A 23,015-nucleotide genomic window follows, 5' to 3' on the forward strand; every position below is an offset into this window, starting at 1 on the left:
CTCCTGAGAGTGGGTGGTTGTCTGTGATGTAGGTTCATGAAAAGGGATTGTGGAAAGAGCTATGTGCCAGAACCTCTGAAAAGGTGTGAAAATCAGGCATTCAGATATGTCTGTGAATTTTTCAGAGATGAGAATCCATAGCTTTCCTCACATACTCAGAAGGATCCATGTCCCCTCAGAACTTACAAACCATGATAACACGTGGTCCCCACAAAGCTAATATCTCTATTTCCACCTCCAGCCTCAGATGGCTCCCCAGAACCCATCCAGCATCTCACAGAAGTATGAACACATTTGGCACTGAGAAAGTTCTGGTTGGAAAGAATGGCTTGGGTTTCTGACTTTATCATCATTATGTTGGGAAAGTTACGCAAAAGATACATCAGGTGGACAGGCAGCTCATTTCTGCAAAGATAGCAGTGCAGTTGCTACTGGTTCTCAAAGACAGCCCAAGGAGCATGAAGCTCCCCTGGGAGCTGGTCCTCCTCAGTCAGTGCCCAGGAAATGACTCTCAGAGGTGGGCCAAGTCTCTGTCAAAGGTCTAACTAGAAAGAGGAGGCTCTTCAGTTCCAGTGCCCCCTCCAGAACTTCTTGAGCTTCTAGAATATTTTTCTCCTGTCTCTTGGGCTGTGCAAAACTGTGAAGAATAGCCGACAGTTGCAAAGAGTGTCCCCAATGACCATGCTCACCTTAACTCTGAGCTTAGCCAGTTTTTTTTTTTCATTTCCCACATAGCTTCTCAAGCATTTATTACCATTAATTTACATAATTTATTCTTCAAACTCTTTGCTTAAAGAAAAGAACCATAGGTCTTAATTTATTATCATTATTTTACCTTTGCACAATGAGAGATAACCCTCTTCTGACTTAGAAAGCAGACTCACAATGCAAGTTGCCTTTTAGAAAACATCCCAAACAGAAGGTGACCAGAGCAGCACATTTTTAAATAAGACCAATTAGGATTGTGCCTTCCTGTGCACTGCAGGCTATTCCCACAAACCTTGGCAGCAATCTCTGAAGTTCAGGTGTTTCATGAATCCTGTGTTAGAACCAGCACTGACAAGCATAGTTAAACTAGAGGCCCGGTGCACCAAATTCGTGCACTCGGGGGGTCTCTCAGCCCGGCCTGCACCCTCTCACAGTCCGGGAGCCCTTGGGGGATGTCTGACTGATGGCTTAGACCTGCTCCCTGTGGGGAGCAGGGAGTGGGGAGTTGGGAGCAAGCCTAAGACAGCAGTCAGACAGCCCTAGCGCTGCCGTGGAGGCGGGAGAGGCTCTCGCCACTGCCACTGCGCTGGCCAGCCATGAGCCCAGCTTCTGGCTGAGCGGTGCTTCCCCTGTGGGAGCGCACTGACCACCAGGGGGCATCTCCTGCATTGAGCGTCTGCCCCCTGGTGGTCAGTGTGTGTCATAGCAACCAGTCCTTCAAGCGTTTGGTTGATTTGCATATTACCCTTTTATTATATAGGATGATGTAAACATTTCTTTGTGTTTTTTGTTTTGTTTCAGTTAGAGAAGGAGGGATATAGTTTCTTCTTAACTAACTGATATATCTCTTACCAGCAATTACAGGAATCCATTGTTTCACGGCCTAGATTCTGTTACTAAGCACTGCGAGGAATAAAGCAGGAATGCTTTGGTAAAATATTTTAAAACTTAAAATAGAGCAGGAAAAAGTGAAAGAGAATTGACCAAATTAAATATGGTGTGAGAGGTTATGCATGAACTCCCTGCTTCTCCTAGCCTCGGGCCAGGCAATTTAGCCTCTTCTTTACACAGGTCATGTGATCTGGCTCCGATTCCTTCCCACTGCCTCCTGGCCTGGGTGTGCCTTCACCTCCCTCTCCCCTGTTTCAGAGGCAGAAGACCCATCCCTCCTCTTGGCTTGTGATTATTTCCCTTCTATTACTCTATCACTTTGGCTCCTCATTTTCCTATCTCCCTATTCCCACCAGTTCCTCTCCTCTACCTACCTATGTGCTCAAGTCTCCCTCACTCTTAATTTATGATAAAGTGTCATTGTCTCAAGCCCCTCCACCTTCTGTCCTTGAAAGGATGGTCTGTATTTGCCCCCCCTGGAGTCTCCCTGTCTGCCACTCTCACCCCAGTGCCTGCTGATACTGCTCCCTGAAGACATGCTGGCTGCTAACTCCACTCCACTACGCAGACCTCTCCCCACAATTCCTTCTCCAATCCCTTTTCCCCCTCTGTTCCTTCCCTGCCCTAAGCATTGCTATTCCCCAAGGTCTGGTCACTGGTTTCACGTTCCTTCACTCCATTCATTCTCACAAAGTGAGTGACCTCATCTTCTCTAGTGATTTCAGCCACCGCACATATGGTCCTAATGATTAAATCTACACACGTACCTGAGTCTCTTCCAGCTGCAGCCTGAATACCGCCATATGTAGCCTCTGCAGGAATGAATCCAACAGGCCAACCCACTCTCTTCCCTGCACACCTGCACCACCTCAGTCCAGTCAGTCACTCTACACTCTACGCTGCAGGTCTGACCCCTTGGAGGCCTCTCCAGCTCCTTCCTTTCCTTCAGCCTCCAGACAATCATCCTGACTCCTGCCAGTTCTCCAGTTAAAATGTCTGAGTCCACCCCCTCCTTTCCATTCCTGGTGCCACTACTTTGGGTCTGCCCCTTCCTGTTTTACACCTGCAGGTGTCTTCTAGCAGATTTCCCATTTCAGGTCTCACTTCTCACCTAAGCTTCTCTCAGGAGCCATAGCTGGGTCAGATCCCAACACCTCCTGCTTCAAACCTCAATGACTTCCTGATATTTGCACAGTACCCCCCCACCCACTCCTGAATGGCTATCAGGCTCTTTAAATGCTAGTGTGACTCTAAGCAGTGTGCTCCTCTCACTTTTCACTTCCCTTCCCCTTAGAATGAGGCCCAGTTCTACATCAGAGGATAACCAAGAGTGGCAGGCAGTTGAGTTTGCAAATGGAAAGAGTAAGCTTATAAAAGGACACCACTCATTTGCTACTCTCTACAGGGCTTTGAACTGTCAACCTGTTTTCATGAAGTGCTTCATTCTGATTCTCTAACATCTTTGTCTTAGTCCAAACAACCTTCCAAAAGATGCCACAACTCTCTCTCTTCCCACTCCAGCTACTAGCCTGTCCCCACCCGGGAAACACCAAACTTCACTTTTCTCTGCTGCTTTTGCACCTTTGTGCCTCTCATATTACTATTCTCCCTCCTCTGCCTGCTCTGCTTGGCAAACTCCCATGTATTCTTGAAACCAAAAGATTAAGCCAGTTTCAGCATAGAGCCTTCCCTGTTCCTTCCCCTGCAGTGGGTGCCTCTTTTATAGCACTCCTCACATGCTGTCATAGGGATTTATTGATGTGTCTGTCTTTCCTGCTATACTCCTTGAGCTCAGGGATTGTGTCTAATCAATCTTCCTACCCCGGGTGCCTGACATATAATATCAGTTCACTAAATGTTGTTTAAAGAATTGAATGCATGAGTGAATGAATGAATGACTATCATTTTTCTGAGTGCTATGGAAGAGCAGTAGGACTAGAAACACGTCTCCTGTCCTCCTGAGGGTTAAAGGCACTACTATCTGATGCAAAGTGAGTACTTAGGAAACTCCTTAAGATGACAAGGTAGTGGAATTGACAAATAAATGGTGAGGCTGAGAGGAGGAGGCACTGTTTCAAGCTACTCCACATACAAGCAAGAGTCATCCTTTCTTTCCCAATCTGGTAGCCCCCCCTTCTCCTTCAGTTCTTGATTCATCAGGCTAGAAGGACTTCATGTACCTGCTCACAGCAAACTGACTCATTCCACTTCCCCACTCCAGTCACCTGGCCAGAGGCTTCGGCAGGGGAAGCCACTGGAGCCAGTGCTATTCTTTATTTCTGTTTTTATAGTTACTACTAGAGGCCCAATGCACAAAATTTGTGTAAGGGGCTCAGCCCTCACAGCCATGGTTGCCTCAGCCCTCGAAGCCAAGTTGCCTCAGGGCCCTGGCTGCCTCACAGCCTTGTGACCCCATGGCCCCACCCACTGGTCATTCTGGAAAGTCATTCCAAAAGGTTGTTCCTTCGCCATCTTGTCTAATTAGCATATTAGCTCTCTATTATATAGGATACCTTTTCTCATGCTGTTGAGCATCTTTACCATCATTATTCTGAACTCTATATCAGATAAATTTCTTATCTCCATTTCATTTATCTCTTCTTCTGGAGAATTCTCTTGTTCTTTCTTATGTCTATTATTTCTTTGTCTCCTCATTTTGACTGCCTGTTTGGGTTTGTGACTCTGGATTAGATAGATCTGCTACATCTCTCAATCTCTGGTGCAGGACAGTGTCAAATGCTGTTTCTGACTAATTATATCAGGCAGAGACTCAAATCCTCCAGAGGCCACCTTTGCCTACAGACTGATAAGATTCCATCTTGAATTGTCCTCAGGCAATCATCCATGGGTGTGGCAAGAGTTTTTTCAACAGGGTGTGGCAATTGCCTCTGCCTGAAGGCTAATTGTTATTCTCAGTCTCTTAATGGGTTTCAGAAACTCCATACCATGGGGCAAAGTGTTTTTCAATAGGGTGGGTCAGCTATCTTTCCCCCTCCCTCCCAGGCAAAGCCACCTGTAAAGCAGTTGTCTGCATGAGAAAGATGACCTCTGCAGTGTGAGGGAATGACTCTGCACAGGAAAACGGGGTCTCTGCTTTCTGAGCTTTAACCCCAGAGCCCCCAATCCTGGCTTCTGCTCACACAGCTTCAGTCTACTCTGCCCTCCCTTTGCCGGAGCACATGGTGAGTGGCTCCACAGGGAATTTTGTGCATTCACCCTTTAAGAGGGTGCCTGAATTTTCAACCATCTCTCCCTGGCCAACAGCAACTTCACTGCTTTTCATAGCCAGATGTTATGTGGGTACCCTTCTCAGTTCTGGTGCTCTCTACTGGAGGGATCAGCTTGGGGATTAGACCTTAGAGTTCTCAGTGGCAATCCCCACCGCTGAGATATCTCTCTGGAATTTCAGTTGCTGCCTGTGGGAGCCCAGCCAGCCCTTTCGTACCTCTGCCCCAGTCTATGCAGTCTCTACTTTCCATCCTTGGTTATCAGGGTTCTCTCTAGTGAGTCTTCCGTTGATTATTCAGGAAGTTTTACTGTATTTTAGTTGTAATTCTAGTGTGGTCCTGGGAGTATGTATGTGCAGCATCCACTTATTCCACTGCCATTTTTAATCCTTAAACTCTTATTTTAATTGGTCCCTATGAAACTTCTTTTTCTCATCCACGTGTGTTCTCACATACAACTCCATTTGATAATAAGCAATTTTCTTTTCTGTTGATTGCCATCCCTACTTACTCCTTTTTGCTTGCTAAATTACTAACCTTCACCTGTACTCCTACACTACTTAGTCTCTCTTTCCAAACACTAGTGATAACTCTTCTCTCTTACTCTTTTTTTTAAAGACTCTTTTTTTTTTTCAAATATATTCTATTGATTTTCCACAGAGGAAGGGAGAGGGACAGAGAGTCAGAAACATCGATGAGAGAGAAGCACCGATCAGCTGCCTCCCGCACATCCCCCACTGGGGATATGCCCACAACCAAGGCACATGCCCTTGACCGGAATTGAACCTGGGACCCCTCAGTCCCCAGACTGCCGGAGGCCGGTCCATCCTTGCTGCTTGACGCAGTCGCTGCAGGAAAGAGGCATCTGCACAGCATGTGTTTCAGTGGACCTGGCGTATGTAGCATACTGTTTTTTAATATGTTTGCTCCCTTTAGCGCCATGTGTTTTAACCAAGGTCACCTCTCCGAGAAAGGTTGTTTCCCCAGGTGGGGATCTTTCCCTGAGGTTAGGGAGGGGATACAACCCCTTAATTAAGTGCCAGGCGGGTAATTAAGCTACATGGTCTTTACTCCCTGGAATGGAGATGAGAAACACCTTAACCCTTGTAATAGAAATTGACGGGATTGGAATCGGCTGGTATAAATACGGATGTAATAAGACAATAAACGTCAGATCCTCATCAGTTCCTGACCAGAACTACGACCAGAACTTTGGCTGGAGATCCTGGCTATAGGTCCTGACTAGGCTGCTGACCAACTGAAGGCTGTCTTCGTGTCATTCCTTCTTTGCCGACTCCGTCCACACCTTTGGGGACCCCTGGACCTGCTGGGATTGGACCCCAGCACCAGACCAACGCTCTATCCAGTGAGCCAAACCAGCCAGGGCTCTTTTTTTTATTGTCTAAATTTTTACATATGTCTTCTTTTTCTCCGATTGACCCCTCCCCCTCAGCCATTCCCACCCCGGGCAAGCCCCCACTGCCCCAATGTCTGTGTCCATTGCCTTCTCTCTTACTCTTAAGTGTTGCCCTTTCAATACCTTTGAATCTTTCCCTGTGTTTGCTACAGATTCTTTTCTGACTTCTCTATGTCTGTGCTTCAAATAGAGTCTTTATATTTTCATTTAATCATGGCCACAGCACTTTTATTTGTAATAGCTCAAACTGGGAGCAACCCAAATGTTGCACCAAGAAGTGACTGAGAAAACAAACTGTGGTCCATACATGCAATGCAATACTCTTCAGCAATAAAAATGAATGAATGATTAAAAACGCCAACAACTTAATCTGTTTGATTATGCTGAATAAAGAATTCAAATTTAAAAAAAGAGTACATACTTTAAGTTTCCATTTATATAAAATTCTAGAAAATGCAGCAATAATGACAGACCACAGATCAGTGGCAGGTGAAGGGGAGGGAGAGATTACAAGGGAGCAAGAGGAACTTTGGGGGAGGGGGTGGATATGTTTGTATTGTATCGCCATGTATACTTTTGTTAAAATTATTCAAATTACACAATTCAAATACTTACAGGTAACCACAACAAAACTGTAAATAAATTGTCCTGGAAGGAGGCTAGAAGTGCAAAATGGTAAAAGGTGACATTATCCAGAGGTTAGCAACTGCAGAAAGTCCCACCTACCCATGATGTTGGAGGAGCATAAGGAAAACGTGTTTATGGAGCCCATGTTCCTTGGCCACTAAGACTAATGGGGTCCCTGCTGTTTCAGTTACAATCTCTGCTTCTGCTCAGGAGGCTGGGAGCATGCACTCTCTATCCTCTAGAACCTGGGGAGTGAGAAGGTGTGTATAGATGCTGCTGCTAGAGCTAGAACCCCTAAGTGTTGCTTCCGCTGGACCCAATGCAGAAAAAAATAAAGGGCTCTCCCTTCTATCTTTCAGGCTCCTCTTCCATTGACAGAAGGCAACTGGGAAGAAAGTTTATTTTGTAGGTTTCCAGTTCTCTGTGATTGGAGGGGAATTAGGAAAGGTATTTATGAAGCTGAAGACTAGTGGACAGGTAACGAGCACAACTCTTGACAAAGGAAAGTATAAAATACGCAGAGGCATGGTTCTGCCATCTCATGGGTCTTGTCTGTTAGCACATCCTGGTTCTCCTGAGTTACATGGCTCTCCTGCCCCCTGAAACTACTAAATAGCAAAAAGGGGTGTATTCAAGTGGGTGGGGACAGTGTTAGCAGATGGGTGAGGTTGGCCTTTTCTGCCACCGAACAGTTTTTTAGGGGATTTGACAGCCAGCCTCTGAAATAAACCTATTACTACTTTCTATGAAATCCGGCTACATAGATGGATGCCCTCAAACATTAATTCTTGTACCTGTAAAGTAAATAATAATTTACTTTAGACTCAGAAGGTTCTTGAAGAACATTGGGTACCACAAGAACTCAGGGAATTATACTTTGAACACTGAAACTTATCATTGATTTTGAAATTTCATTTTGTATATCCTACAGATTAAAGTTCAGTTCCTTGAAAGCCTGCTGAGTTTTATCATAATAATAACTTGTAAAGCGGAAGCTAATTTAATGAGGGAGGCAGAAGGAATTTTAGTGTAATTCTCTGGCGTTTGCTTCTGTTTCAAATGGTGTGGAAAGTTCACATAGTGAGTTCATTTATTTTTTTTAAATTGTACCTCATTAAATTGGCTTGGCACTGACAAGCCCACTGGTCCCAAGCTTTTCAATAATCCCTAACAAATAAAGCACTTCGGAGAAATAAATGTAATTTTAAAAGAGAAGAATTGATCTTTCACATATGTAAGTTCAGGTCTTTACATATGTTAATCTATTTACTGATAATATTGTTTGGAGTTTATTATATTTTTGAATTTAATTTTGGTTATACAATTAATTCACAATTAGTCAATGCAAAAATTCAGAAGTACAGGTAATGCAAAAGGTTTTTATGAGCCCCTCATAATCCATCACTCTAGAATCATTGCTATTTGTGTGTGGTGTGTAGCGTCCCACCCTTTTTCTTTGCATTTACCTCCATAGGTACTTATGGAATTACATGTGCTATTTTGAATAAACTTGTACGTAAATGGAGGTTGGTAGATTGCAAGATTGGCCTTATCACTTTTCAGCTCCTCTCATTGACAGATGGAGTTATTTTCCCCACCCCTTGAATCTGGTTAGCCATGTGACTTGCTTTGACCAATAGAATGCAGAAGTGATGTTGTACCAGTTCCAAACAGCACTCAGAGGCCTCATGGCTTCTACTCTCGCTGTCTTAGAACCTTGAAACCAGCAGGAGAACAAGCGTGGACGAGTCACCTAAAGAATGAGAGACTAAATGGGAAAATGCCCCAGACACCCAGTGTATTTACCAGATGAATACAACCGGCTAAATGAGTGCAGCTAATTAGTTGAGCCCAGCCCAAACCAAAAATACCGACAAATCGAGCCCAGCCCAAATTACTGACCTGCAAAAATTTTAGCTAAATAAATTGTTGATTTAAAGAACTAAGCTTCAAAGGCTTTTGTTATGAACAGAAGCAAACTGATGCTAGACCAATATGGTGTGGAGTTTTATAACTTCTTTTCTGTACTCATTATGTTAGGAAGAGTTTAACTTTTCAATAGATCTTCTTCTTTTTTAAAAATCCCCACCCGAGGACATGCTTATTCATTTTAGAGAGAGGGAAAGGGAGAAGAAGAGAGAGAGAGAGAAAGAGAGAGAGAGAGAGAGAGAGACAGAGGGAAACATTGATGAGAGAGGAATATCATTCTGGGGATGGAGCCACAAACCTGGCACGTGCCCTGACCAGGAATTGAACCGGCAAGCTCTTGGTTCCTGGGTCAATGCTCAACCGCTGAGCCACACCATCTGGGCAGTATTTTATAGTTTTTAAAGCTAGTTACATTTTATAATACATTTTATAATTCATTTCTGTTCATGTCTAAGAAAATTATTCCTGAAAATAGTTTTCTCTAAATCTGGCCACAGTAAACTCTTTTGTATTCTAATAATTTACCAGTTGATTCCTTTGGATTTTTTTGGGTAGATAATCATATCTTTGGAATGAGAATTTCTAATGTTTACTTTTTATTTCATTATTTTATTGTATTTATTGAATCCGCTAAAATCCCCTGTATTTGCATTAGTCTGCCCAAGCTGCCATGACAAAAGAGCACAGGCTGGGTGGCTTAACCAACAGAAATTTATTTTCTCACTAGAGGCCCGATGCATGAAAATTCGTGCAAGAGTAGACCTTCCTTTCCCCAGCTTCTGGCACTGGCTTCCCTCCGGCACCTGGACCCGGGCTTCCCTCCTCTGGCCACCCGCAGGCACCCAGGACCTGGGCTGGCTTCCCTCTGGCCCCGGCTTTGTCAGGAAGGGCATCCAGAAGATGTCTGGTCTGATTAGCATATTACCCTTTTATTGTCTATAATAGTTTGGAGTCTGGAAGCGCAAGATCAAGGTGCCAGCAAGATTGATTCTGGTGAGACTTCTCTCCTTAGCCTTCAGACAGTGCCTTCTCGCCGTGTCCTCTCTAAGTCTTTTCTCTTTATGCGTGGAGAGAGAAAGAGAACTCTGGTATTTCTTCCTTTTCTTAGAAATCAGTCATAACAGATTAGGGTCTCATCCTTGTGTCTGATTTCACCTTAATTACCTCATCTCTAAATACATGGGGGTCAGGGCTCCAGCATATGAATTTGGGGTGGGAGACACAATTCCATCTATAGTAATGTTGAATTCAGATATTTTATTGCTTGTTTCCTTTTTCCTATTTCTGAAATAGCATTAAAAATAACATTTTTTTTAGCATATTAGCTCTTTATTATATAGGATTATATAGGATATTTTTAGAGCAGTTTTAGTTCTACAGAAAAATGATCAGAAATTACGGAGAGTTCCCACCTACTCCCCTATTATTTACATCTTTATTAGTGTGGTGCATTTGTTACAATGGACAATCCAGTATGAACACATTAACTCAAGTCCATAGTTTATGTTGGGGTTCACTTTTTGAGATATATATACTATGGGTTTTGAAAATGTGTAATGATGTGTATCCACTATTACTGTATCATACATAGTGATTTCACTGCCCTAAAATTCCACTGAGCTCCACCTCTTCATCCTTCCTCCCCTCCCCTCTCCCCCTGGCCCCACCGCCACCCCCCAATCCTCGGCAACCAGCGATCTGTATGCTGACTCCATAGGCTTCCAGAAGGTCCTGTATTTGGACTCATTCAGTAGGTGGCCTTCTCAGATTGGCTTCTCTCACTCGGCAGTGCACATGTAAGGCCCCTCTGTAAAAATAACATTTTGATTTTTTAAAATCCTGAATATATGAGAAATAATGTGAGCAAAATATGCAAAGAAAACAAAATAAATTTGATATAAATCAGAGTTATCACAGAGGTTTATTTGAGAAAGGTATGTTTGGGTATAGATCACCTAGTTCACTGGTATACACAGTCCAATGTCCAAAAAGTGCTTGGTGATTGACATTTAGTAGAACTGCCACAACCTTTGTTATTATGTGTGTGTTCTGTGTCTAAAATGTCCAGAAGTAGTTGTGTTTAATACCATATTGCTAAGTGGTTTATGTTCAAAAAGCATTTATTCCTTCATTCATTCAGTAAAGACTTGTTCCTAGGCAGTGGGCATATTTTAAAGACTTTGGGTTATTCTCCTTGAACAAAAGCGAGAAATCCTATAATAAATAGAAATCTCTATTTCTCACTGGTTCAAAGAAGTAGGCAAAATATTATGCTATACAGTAGTTCATACCAGTAATTCCCACTCTTATGAGTTAGAAATTTGGGGGCAAAATTCATAGTTTAAGTCATAAACATTTTGTGTTGAGCAACTCCTAATCAAAATTATTTTTTAAATCTTCATTCATTTAAAAATTACATAATATGACAGGTAAATTATTAGCATGTTTTAGGCATATTGTAAGTATTCAACAGTTGTTAGTTAGTCCATAAAAGAGAAAAACTTAAAGATATGCATGATGAAAAAATCCAAACATTTATTTAATATAGGCCATGTCTGTTTTCTCTTTTGTAAACAATACCAGACTTCATTTTTTTATCTTCTTTCTTTTTAAAAAATATGTTTTTATTGATTTCAAAGAGAGGAAAAGAGAGGGGCAGAAAGATAGAAACATCAATGATGAGAGAGAATCATTGATTGGCTGCTTCCTGCACACCCCCACAACCCAGGCATGTTGTTTGACTGGGAATGGAACCATGATCTCCTGGTTCATGGGTTGATGCTCAATCACTGAACCACACCAGCCTGGTTGTCTTCTTTCTGTCCCATATCTAAACTTTTTAAGAATTTAAAAAAAAAATTTTATTGAATGATTTTTAGAGCGAGACAAACAGAGAGAGACAGAGAAACATCAATTTGTTGTTCCACTTATTTATGCATTCATTGGTTGATTCTTATTTGTGCCCTGGCCAGGGATTGAACCCTCAACCTTGGTGTATCAGGACAATGCTCTGACCAACTGAGCTACCCAACCAGAGCCTTAATTTTTCTATAATGATCATAAATTTTGTGTGCAAGTTTTAAAAACAACGTTTGTTTAAATTAGGGGTGGGGAACATCTGGATATGGCCCACAAAATCATTTGGTCTGGCCCTGCCAAGGCATTACGGGTGAGTTAACTAAATGTTTGACCAAATATAGCAGGCTAATTTTTAAGTTGATAATTTTGTATGGCCCACAAATGATGTTAAAAAATCCAAATGGCCCTTGTCATAAAATAGATTCCCACCCCTGTGTTAAATAGTCTTTGAAAGTTTTTTAAATCTAATTCACTACAGAAGAATAACATTTTACAAGTAAGTACTTTATCAGGCCTCTAGAAATATAGGGTGGGACAAAAGCTGGCTTACAGTTGTGAGTACACAAAACACAGAATTTATTATTATATTGCTAGAGGCCCGATGCACGAAATTCATGCAGGAGTATGCCTTCCTTCCCCTGGCTGCTGGCACTGGCTTCCCTCTGGCACCAGGGACCCAGGCTTCCCTCACAGCTCTGGCTTCATCCAGAAGGACATTCAGTCTAATTAGCATGTTATGCTTTTATTGCTATAGATTTATTAATTATTGTATTATTTTCCATACAAACAACTGTAAAACTACTTTTGCCCCACTGTGTATTGCATAGCTTCTCAAATGAAAACATATTTTAAAGATATTTTTTATTTTTATTTTTTCAGTTTTTTTATTTCAAGAAAAACAATTTTAAATATAACAATGTTACATGCAATAAACCTTAATATTTCAAGAAAAACGATCTTAAATATCATATGGTATATGCAATAAACATTAATATCTCAAGAAAAACTATTTTAAATTGATAATGTTACATGCAATAAACACCAATTATTCAAAAAAATGATCTTACATATAATAATATTACATGCAATAAACATTAATATTTCAAGAATAAAGGGATTGTAATTATAATAATATTACCATTAGTACAGTTTTGGTAATAACACAAAGTTGTAGGAAATATTAAAAATCTGCAAATAATGGGATTACTATTATATTCTAGTATATTTTTCCCCCTCTGGCTCTATTTTTGTTCATCAGTTTATATTGTTCATTATATTCTACAAATGAGTGAGATCATATGATATTTACCTTTCTCTGACTGGGTTATTTCACTTAGCATGATGCTTTTAAGGTCTATTTTGTTGGATATGAGTATTGCTACTCCAGCTTTTTTTTTTCTTTTCCGTTTGCATGGAAAAGATTTTTCCGTCTTTTCACTTTCATCCTGTGTGTGTCTTTTGTTTTTTTCTTTCCTTTTTTTTAAAATTAAATCTTTATTGTTCAGATTATTACATTGGTTCCTCTTTTTTTCCCCCATAACTCCCCTCCACCCAGTTCCCACCCCCACCCTCTGCCCTCACTCCCCACCCACTGTCCTCATCCATAGGTGCACGATTATTGTCCAATCTCTTCCCGAACTCCCCACACCCCTTTCCCCGCCAAGAATAGTCAGTCCATTCCCTTTCTATGACCCTGATTCTATTATAATCACCAGTCCATACTGTTCATCAGATTATTTATTCACTTGATTTTTAGATTGACTTGTTGATACATGTGTTTTTGTTGTTCATAATTTGTATCTTTACCTTTTTCTTCTTCCTCTTCTTAAAGGATACCTTTCAGCATTTCATATAATACTGGTTTGGTGGTGATGAACTCCTTTACCTTTTTCTTATCTGTGAAGCTCTTTATCTGACCTTCACTTCTGAATGATAGCTTTGCTGGATAAAGTAATCTTGGTTGTAGGTTCTTGGCATTGATCACTTTGAATATTTCTTGCCACTCCCTTCTGGCCTGCAAAGTTTCTGTTGAGAAATCAGCTGACAGTCATATGGGTACTCCTGTGTAGGTAACTGACTTTCTTTCTCTTGCTGCTTTTAAGATTCTCTCTTTGTCTTTTGCTCTTGGCATTTTAATATGATGTGTCTTAGTTTGGTCCTCTTTGGATTCCTTTTGTTTGGGGTTCTATGCACTTCCTGGACTTGTAAGTCTATTTCTTTCACCAGGTAGGGGAAGTTTTCTGTCATTATTTCTTCAAATAGGTTTTCAATATCTTGCTCTCTCTCTTCTTCTGGCACCCCTATAATTCAGATGTTGGTGTGCTTGAAGCTGTCCCAGAGGCTCCTTACACTAGCTTCGTATTTTTGGATTCTTTTTTCATTTTGCTTTTCCGGTTGGGTGTTTTTTGCTTCTTCGTATTTCAAATCTTTGACTTGATTCTTGCGATCCTCTGGTCTGCTGTTGAGAGTCTGTATAATATTCTTTATTTCAGTCAGTGTATGCTTAATTTCTAGTTGGTTTTTTATCACAACATCGAGGGTCTCACTAGATTTCTTGAGGATCTCACTACATTTATCGGCAGTTCCTAGAAAATTCTTGAAAAACCTAAAAAGTGTGGTTTTGAACTCTATATCCAGTAGTTTGCTTTCCTCCATTTCTGTCATTTGTGTACTATTTCTTTGTCTCGGCATTTTTTATGCTTCGCTGTGTTGATAGAGTGGCTTTCTGTGCTAAGTGTCCCAATTACCTGAGGTAGACACTCTTGGTGCACCCCCTTGTGGGCTTTGTGCACAGTTTTGTTGTAGTTAAGCCTTGATTGTTGTAGTTAACACTGGGAGGATTTGACCTCCAGGCCAATTGGCTGTGAGAATCAGCTGTGTCTACAGTGGGAGAACTTCTGTGCTGAAGACACCCTTATGGGGCAAGACTTGCTTCAGTGAGGCTTTGGTGCTCACTGAGTTTGCCCCCTGAGTGTGTCCCTTATAGATCTGAAGAGTTGTAATTGGATGGTCCCACTCTGACCACTGGGTACACTGGCTCTTGGATCTAAGGCGGTGCTAATGTAGCCTTTGCCTGAGGCTACCAGCAGAAGCCAGCTGTTAAGCAATGCAAGTTGCCCTGGGGCCTTGGGGCAGCTGCAGTTCGTTAAGTTATTTTCAGATTACAAAGGGCCAGGCCTTTCATATGCAAAAGCCTCCGTGCAGGGCTTGGGCGGGGCGGGGTCCCAGGGGATCAACAGGGTGGGCCGAGCGAGCGAGCGAGCGAGCGAGCAGTATAGCTGCTCTCAGTCCTGCCTTCAGAGGTCCTGGCAATCGCCACGAGTGCCTCCAAGAGAAAGCTGCCCTCGAGTTCCGACCGATGCCAGACATTCCCGTTTCTCCCGTATGAGTCTGGGTCCCCAGAGACTGGCCCAGAACTGGAGCTCAGAGCTTGAGACTCCCTCCCGATTGAAAAAGACAATCGTGACCTCAGCCGCCAGCCCTCTCCACATGCACCTCCGCACCTTTGTATTTACTTTAGCACCGCACCTCCTCTGAGTCTCGGTATGCTTTTCTCTTTCCTTCTAGTTGTAGAAATTCCACTCAGCCAGCCTTCCTGTGGTTCTGGATAATTCTGTTATGTCTTTTAGCTGTATTTTTGAAGTGGTTGTGTGAGGCAGCAATCTCCGGTGTTTACCTATGCCACCATCTTGGTTTCTCCTCCTGTCTTTTGTTTTGAGGGGGGTTTCTATTAGACAGCATATAGTTGGGTCATGTTTTTTTATCCATTCAGCTACTCTACACCTTTTGATTGGAGCATTTAATCCATTTACATTTAGGGTTATTATCGAGAGGTACTTATTTATAGCCATTTTAATTCTTTATGGCGAGGTTTCTCTCTGTGTTTCTTCTTCTCGTCAATCCCTTACAGCAATCCCTTTAACATTTCTTGTAATGCTGGCTTGGTGGTGATGAACTCCTTTAGTTGTTTTTTTGTTTGTTTGTTTTTTGTTTTGTTTTTTTTTGTCTGGAAAGCTCTTTATTTGACCATCTATTTTGAATGATAGCCTTGCTGGATATAGTAATCTTGTTCTCAGATCCTTGCTTTCCATTACCTTGAGTACTTCATGTCATTCCCTTCTGGCTTATAGAGTTTCTGATGAGAAATCAAGTGTCAGCCTTATGGGAACTCCTTTGTAGGTAACAGTTTTCTTTTCTCTTGCTGCCTTTAAGATTCTCTCTTTGTCTTTAATTTTTGGCACTTTAACTATGATGTGTCTGGGCATAGGTCTGTTTGGGCTCTTCTTGTTTGGGGTTCTCTGTGCCTCCTGAACTTGTGTAACTTTTTCCTTTACCAGGTTAGGGAAATTTTCTACCATTATTTCTTCAAACACCTTTTCTTTTCTTTTCTCCCTTTCTGCCTCTTCTGGCACACCTACTATTCTAATATTGTTACGTTTCACGTTGTCCCACAGCTCCCTTAAGCTGTCCTCCTGTTTTTTAATTGTTTTTTCTTTTTGGTTCTCTGATTGTGTGATATTTTCAACTCTGTCTTCTAATTCACTGATTTGATCCTCAGCTTCCCCTAATCTGCTGTGTATTCCTTCCAATGTGTTCTTTATTTGTGTTATGTCATTCTTTATCTCAGACTGTTCTTTTTTTTCATAGTTACTATATCTTTTTTCAAACTGTTGAGCGTTTTTACCATCATTACTCTGAACTCTGTTTCAGATAGCTTTCTTATCTCTGCTTCATTTATCTCTTCTTCTGGAGAATTCTCTAGTTCTTTCATTTGGGAGTTGTTTCCTCATTTTGGTTGTCTATTTGGGTTTGTGACTATGTTTTAGGTAAATCCTCTACATCTCTCAGTCTCTAGTGCATGACAGTGTTAGAGGCTGTTTCTGACTAATTGGATCAGGCAAAGACTCAAAGCCTCCAGAGACTGCCTCCAGAGTCAGACTAATAGGATTCTGACTTGAATTGCCTCCAGGCAATTGTTCTTAAGTGTGGTGAGAGTTTTTTCAACAGGGTGGGGCATTTGCTTCTGCTAATTGTTACTTTTAATCTCTTAAGTGGCCTCAGGGCAATGTATTTTCAATAGGTTGTGTTGACTGTTTTCCCCCCAGGCAAGGCAGATGTCTATGTGGGAAAGATGTCCTCTGCTGTGTGAGGGAATGAATTAGCCTAGGACACTTGGAATGTCTGCCTTCCGAGCTCTATCCCCCAAGTCCCCAGACCTGGGTTCTGCTCTCACAGCTCTAGTCCACTTCACCCTCCCTCTGCCAGAGCACAAGGTGGGTGGCTCCACAGGGAATGTTTGTGCATTGGCCCTTTAAGAGGGTGCCCGTACTTTCAGCTGCCACTCCCTGGCAGACAGCACCCCACTGCTTTTCACAGCTAGATGTTATGTGGGTACCCTCCTCAGTTTGGTGCTCTCTGCTGGGGAGCCCTGCTTGGGGATTAGATCCCAGAGTTCTCAGTGGCACCCCCCCCCCGCCCCAACAGCTGAGATATCTCTTTGGGACTTCAGTTGCTGTCTGTGGGTGCCCGGCCAGCCCTTTCATGCCTCCACCCCTCTTACCAGTCTCTATGCCAGCTCCACCTTCAGTCCTTGGGTACCAGGGTTCTCTCCTGTGAGTTTTCCCTTGATTATTCAGGAAGCCTTTCTGTATTTCGGTTGTAATTGCAGCTTGTTCCTGGGAGCATGTCCATGCAGCATCCTCCTACCCTGCTGCCATTTTCAATCTCCCATATCTATTCTTAAGGGGACTCTTTTTAGAAAACAACAACAACAACAACAACAGCACCTACCTATTATCCCACACTCTTAAAGACATGGCTGCATCCTTGGGTCCAAATTCCTCATCTGCATTCTTGATGGGTTGGTGACCTTGGCAAGTTCCTTCATCTTTCCAAGGCTCAGTTTTCCCATTAATAAAATTAGCCTAATACTATAGTCCTTATGGATTTTCTGTGAGAATTACATGAAATAACCTATGTGAAGTGTCTAAAACAGACAAAATCTTAGTAGGTAGAGTATTATTATGATGATTAAACATTGTCATGTTTTCTTGAATACTGACCTTAACAGGTCATATTTAACTTGCTTATATAAATGAATCTGGAGAAACCTTAAAGAGTCTGATTTTCAACCATGATTTCTTTAAAAGAACCTTACATAATTGAACTTTTTAGTTTCTTGTTATATGCTGGACTCCAAATTTTGTTCTCAGATGCACCAAAGACTACAAAACATCCTTTGTTAGTGATGGAAAAGAAACAGCTTCCTCAGGAACAAGACTTGATCATGCAAGAGTTTATAGATTTATGTCCAGATCTTTGATTTAAAAAAGAGAAAAAGCCTTCCTTGAGAGTCAGTAATGTTTCTCAAACCAGTATAGAATAACAATTATGATTCCTCACTTTTTGTTTTTATTGCTGGATTTAAAAGGATGCCTCTCTACAATGCCAACACCAGGAGGATATTATTTCCCAAATAAGAGCCCAGCATGACATTTATGAGAAAGCCGGGGTCCTCCTGCGCAAAGCTGATTGGTGCTTAGCCAATGGGCTCCGGGCATTACTGGGCTTATCAGACACAGAGCAGAGGGTGCCTGTACCTGCTGAACTTCAGAAAACGCTCGAGTCTTGTCCGAGCAGGACACATCTGTGGCCATCAAAGAGCAACCAGATTTTAAAGATGAAGTATCTTCCCCAATTCCCTTCCATCTTGGCCATCTTTTGCTTCTGCCTGCTACAGCATCCCTCCTCAGGTAAGGGGACCCCTTCATCAGACCCTGGCTGGCCTGAGCTCTAAGAAAGACTGAGATGCTCCTTGATCCTTCTGGAGGGAGGCAAACTTTATTCCCCCACCTGCCCCTATTTCCACCCTTTCAATTTCTGGCTTCTCGTTTGTCTCTAACCTCTAAGAGAGGGTGGACAGAGCTAGATATCACAGCCTTTTACTAAAGCAGGCAACTTTCCCCCGTTGAACGGTCTCACACAGCTCCTGCCGCTGTCCTGAGGATGTGCCCGCTGAGCCTGCGAGGCATACGACTTGGGGAAATCCCAACTTCTTAGCCATTTGTGCTCCCAGAATTCTGAACAGAACTAGAGACTGTAGAATTGAGATTACAGACCGGAGACTGGGGCAGTTGGAGAGGGGTGGGGTAGGAGTGCGCACAGGAAAAGGGAATCTTTTCATAGCCTTGTGGACTCCCAGCGGAGGTCCCACAGCTTCCAGGTTGAGGAGTTGTCCGAGGTGCTGACTGGAGTCGCTTCATTAACTTCTAGAACCAGTGGTTTGTAGGGAACCAGTGCATTTGTATGGGGTCAGTAGTCTGAATCCATTACCCATCTCAGGTAACCCTCCGTAGGCGCAGGGAAGGATGTGGTGGCAGAACAGCTGGGTTGTAAACACAACTGTTTAGAGTTTTGATTTAGGGGAGTAGAAATCTTTGAAAATATATGTAAACAGAAAATATATTTCAAACAGTATGTGTGTTTTTTAATCATGTCGTATAATCACAAAACCTAAGTATTTCAAGGAACTATGAAAGTCATTTGATTAGCCTCTCATGGAGAACAGGGATTTCCTCTATGATTTTCCTATGTGATTACTTTCAGTAAAACCCAATGCACAACCAGCCTGAGATAGCCAGTAGCTGCCTCCTTTGGGCTCCAATAGAATATTGTTTCTGTTACACTTTTGTAAATTTGTTGTCTTTTATATATCTGTTTATATTTATATTCACCTCCTTCATTTTTCTATTTGACTTCATGTTCCCTGAGGATATGGTCCTTATGGTCTTTGTGGTTGTATTGTTAACACAAAACTGATTAATAACTCTTTATAGGACTGGTTTGAATTAATTGCATTTTTGAATGGCACCAACCATCAAGAACTTCTTTACACTAAACTGAAATCTGATCACATGTAACTTCTAACCACTAACCCTAGCTCTTTCCTTTGGGGATGTACAGAATAAGTCTACTAACTCTTAGGACAGTTCTCAATATATTTGGAGGTAGTTAACATATGCTTCCTAATTTTTCTCTTTGTCAAAGAAAACGATGTTTGGCTCATTTTATTCTACCACACATCTTACTATTTCAACTAGGACTATTATCTTTCAAGGTTTGGACACTATTATTTGAATATAGCACAAGATTGCCTTAGTTTTTAGCCTTTTCTTGACTCATAGGAGATTTCAGGGAGCAAAATATCAATTTTCATTTAAAAATATATTTTCTACTCTTGGGCCAGATATTTCTTTTCTCACATTTAAAAATCTAAGTTCGGAGTTTTGTATTTATCCCACTTAATTTCAGCTGGTTAGTTTTGACCTATTTAGTTGATTCTTCCCATTGCAGTATTAGCTATTCCTCCAAGTGTCGTATCATGTGAAAATGGGACGAAGACTTCATTTAGGTCAGATACAGGTTGACTGGCACAGGGTCCATCTGCATGTTGGTAGCAACCTTTCCCACAACCCTACCCCTGAAGAGTCTAATGAAGCACAGAGCCAGACATCCATATTTCTTAAATGTTCCAAGAGTGATTTCGATGCACATACTTGACACTGTTTCCTGGTATTTCATCTTCATAAATTCCATCAAAATATAAATTAAGTTGTTGCCTAGGCATTTTGCCCTTTTTCCTGACTTGATAATTCTTGTACTGTTAACTCCTGATAAATAGAAAATTGAGCTATTTCAATTAATTTTGGTGCAAATCTAGTGGTAGAGTGTGTTTTCTTTGTCAGTCCTTTTTAACGGCATTGCATTTTAGAATCTCTGTATGTTTTTCATGGTAAAGATTTAAAAGTTCATGCTATGACTTATTTTCTCCTAATTGATATTTTTATGATTTCTCACAATAGGATATATTCAACCTTCAGATGATTCTCCAGATGGCTTGGATATTGTGCAGCTGGAGGTACACTGTTGTTCAGTAATGTGAGGTTTTTATTTAGTCTTGGCCTTGAAAATATCATGTGGGTAATGTTCACTTAAAACTATTTTAAGAACAGATTCTTGGCTGCAGCAGGACTCACTGTTGTCATTTTCATGGCCTCGTTTAAGGCATCCTGAGAATTGTGTTGAACTTTATTGTCACTGTGTGAGAAGATAATACAGGGTTCATTAATTGGGACAATTTTAGAATTATATGTGTTGTAATAGAATGCTATGGACTAATGAATTTATACTTAACTTTGATTCATTTTCCTCATTTTTTAGCGGCTGGCATATTGGGCAACTCTTTCTAGGCCACCTAAGGTAAAAAAGCCACCCTAATATACATATGATAAATTTTAGTTATAACATGTTTATGCCATAATTGATATCTGTAATAACTGCACTATTTTGCTATCTACAGGAGAATTTTATGTGTGTTTGTATAAGAATATAGTTTTAGGAAATAACAACTGAATCTCTTAAATAATTTACTGTAAGATATTTGTAGTTCATCTGCATTCTTACAATGACCATAATCACATATGCATATCTAATTACATTAATTGAATATGTTGTGATATAGCATAACATGAATTACAAATTGATACACTGTGATTTGACAGTTCTCCAAAACAATAGATTTCATGTAAAGGACCTAGGAATAACTATAGTAGCCACAACAGAAATATTTCAGTGGGTACAAAGTGAATGTTGATTTATTCTAAAGTACAAGAGGGTGGTATCAAGGAAGAGTCCATGATTCTTAGCATAGACTACATGTTTTTACTTTGAGCTACATCTCTTCCTCCTCTACCTCTCCTAACTCACAGTATCCCGTGCTCCAGCCACAATGAACTTCTTACTATTTCCCACAGGCTCCAGCCACAATGAACTTCTTACTATTTCCCACAGGCACCGGGCCCTTATGTCTTCGCACAGACTTTCCCTTAGCCAAAAATGCCTTTGCCTCCTTTGCCGGTTAATATCCCAGACTCTAAAGCCAAAGTACCTGGGCTCAAAACCCACATCTATTTAACCTTAGTAGGTGTCTTAATTGCTGTGTGTCTCAGTTTCACCATCTGTAATATGGGAATAATAGCTGTAATAGCCTCACAATATTATGTAAGTAATGTTCACTTAAATTGTTTTAATATTTGTGAAGTCTTTTCAACAGTGTCTACAAGATAGAAAGTGACAGCACTTAAGTGCTAGCTGTTATCATTGTTTCTTTTTTTCATTTATCTTTATTGTTGAAGGTATTACAGATGTTCCCTTTCCCCATATTGATTCTTATTCCCCCCCCCCATTGATTCTTGATTAAATGAATTTCCATTCTTCAAGACTTAAACATCAGTTTCTCTCTTAAACTTCATGAGTATATCGTGCCCATCTCTTCTCATTTTCAGTTTACCATTATGCGTATGTTTGAAGACAATTGTCACCTTTTAGAACTAATCATTACAACCTTGACACCCAGAGCAAAAATCCAGGGTGAGAGAGTTCTCCATCTCCTTGCCACTGCCTCTTACTCACACCAAAAGGGCTCCTTACCCCTCACTCACACCAAGGCTGTGGGGGTGCCCCTTCACAAGCACAGGAAGTAGAAGTGTGGCTGTCACACGTGCTACCTTCCGTATTAAATTGGGTTGTGTGATTCCCCAGATGCAAAGGTGCACTTGGATGTATTTCCTTCATTGTCTGCATTTTCCCATAGCTGATCCTGTTCCTTGTTTCCAATCGCAAAAGAGTAAGGCATTGCTCGGTGAATACAACTACCCATATTTTAAATCTATTAATAGAGAGACTGCAGCTCTTCTGCCTTGAAGTGTATCTTTCAACGTGTCACTTCCTCTCCTGGGCTTTGGTCTCCTCTCCTACCCAGTGTCCGCATGACTTGCGCTGGTCTCCGGGAGAGTCCAGGTCTGTGTCTCTAGGGAACTTTCATAACAAGGCCACTCAGAAAGCATCACAATCTGCAAACTGTAACACTCTGTGTGTTTTGTGCTTCTGGTCACTATGTGGAATCAGAAGAATTTAGACAGGAAAGGGGGCAACAGATTCTTATGAACACAGCCCTACTATTCATCCCTTTGAAAAGGTACTTATTGAAAGCACGCCATGTGCCAGGTGCTAAGGATATACAGTGGTGATCAAAACAGACAAAACTACCTGTTCTCATGGAACTTGCATTGTAGGGAAATAGATAATTTAGATAAGTACATTTAAACATTTTTCTTTTTAGAGTAAAAAAAAAAGAAAGGAAGGTTCATATAAAATGTTGAGAGTGGTGTTTAGCAACTGAAAAAACATCTTTGTATTTCTTTTTGTTTTTTGGTCTGAAAGGTAATGGTAAAAAGTTGATAAACATGGTACAAAAAAACCACACAATTGTTCACCCAGTACGTTTTCAGAACACACAC

General features: G+C 41.3%; 1 long non-coding RNA gene across 1 annotated transcript; it reads left to right on the forward strand.

The window, feature by feature from the left end:
• The first annotated feature begins 18,243 nt into the window (after positions 1 to 18,243).
• Positions 18,244 to 20,905, forward strand: LOC111828320. Its single transcript, XR_002832158.1, has 3 exons — positions 18,244 to 18,410; positions 20,520 to 20,575; positions 20,878 to 20,905. It is a non-coding gene; the product is annotated as an uncharacterized LOC111828320 (long non-coding RNA).
• The last annotated feature ends 2,110 nt before the right edge of the window (positions 20,906 to 23,015 follow it).

Source organism: Myotis lucifugus, unplaced genomic scaffold (assembly GCF_000147115.1).
Source record: "Myotis lucifugus unplaced genomic scaffold, Myoluc2.0 scaffold_331, whole genome shotgun sequence".
Lineage (NCBI taxonomy): Eukaryota > Metazoa > Chordata > Mammalia > Chiroptera > Vespertilionidae > Myotis > Myotis lucifugus.